The following is an 803-nucleotide window of genomic DNA, read 5'->3' as shown; positions in this document are numbered from 1 at the left end:
CTCCTCCTCCTCCTCCTTCTTCTTCTTCATCATCTTTATATTATTATTATTATTATTATTATTATTATTATTATTATTATTATGTTTTTTGAGATATTGTTTCTCTCTCTTTGTAGCCCTTGCTGTCCTGGACTTGCTTCATAGACCAGGCTGGCCTCAAACTTAAGAGATCCACCTGCCTCTGCCCCCCAAGTTCTGGGATTAAAGGTGTGTGTCACCTTTATTTGACTTATATTTCCAGGTCACAATCTATCCTTGAGGGAATTTAGGGCAGGAACCTGGAGGCAGGAACCATGAGAGAATACTGCTCACTCTGGCTCCAGTTCTGGCTTTATATACTTCAAAACTATAGTGACCTGGGCTGTCCAAAAGCAATTGATCATCAAGACAATCCCAAGCAGACGTGCCTACAAATCAATCTGATTGGAGCAATTTCTCAGCAGAGAGTTTCCTTTCAGGTGGCTCTAGGCTGTGCCAAGATGATAATTAGAACTAGCCAGTAAGCTTGGTCACATCTACCAAGAGGCAGGTATTCAAGTCTAATCAGGGCACTCTGAAGTTCAATAGATCTATTATATAGCATGACGACTAGCCAGCAATGTATCATCCAATAAAAAATATGGGCTCTAATGCATATGTTAGTTAGCTGATTTAGGCATGCCACATAAGTACATATTTGAAAACATCATGTTTTGTACCATAGATACATATGGTTTTTATCAATTAAAAATTTAAGTGTGTGTGTGTGTGTGTATGTATGTGTGTGTGTGTATGTGTGTGTGTGTATGTATGTGTGTGTGTAT

This window comes from Mastomys coucha, unplaced genomic scaffold, assembly GCF_008632895.1.
Source record: "Mastomys coucha isolate ucsf_1 unplaced genomic scaffold, UCSF_Mcou_1 pScaffold9, whole genome shotgun sequence".
Classification (NCBI taxonomy): Eukaryota; Metazoa; Chordata; class Mammalia; order Rodentia; family Muridae; genus Mastomys; species Mastomys coucha.
This window is presented reverse-complemented; position numbering follows the sequence as displayed.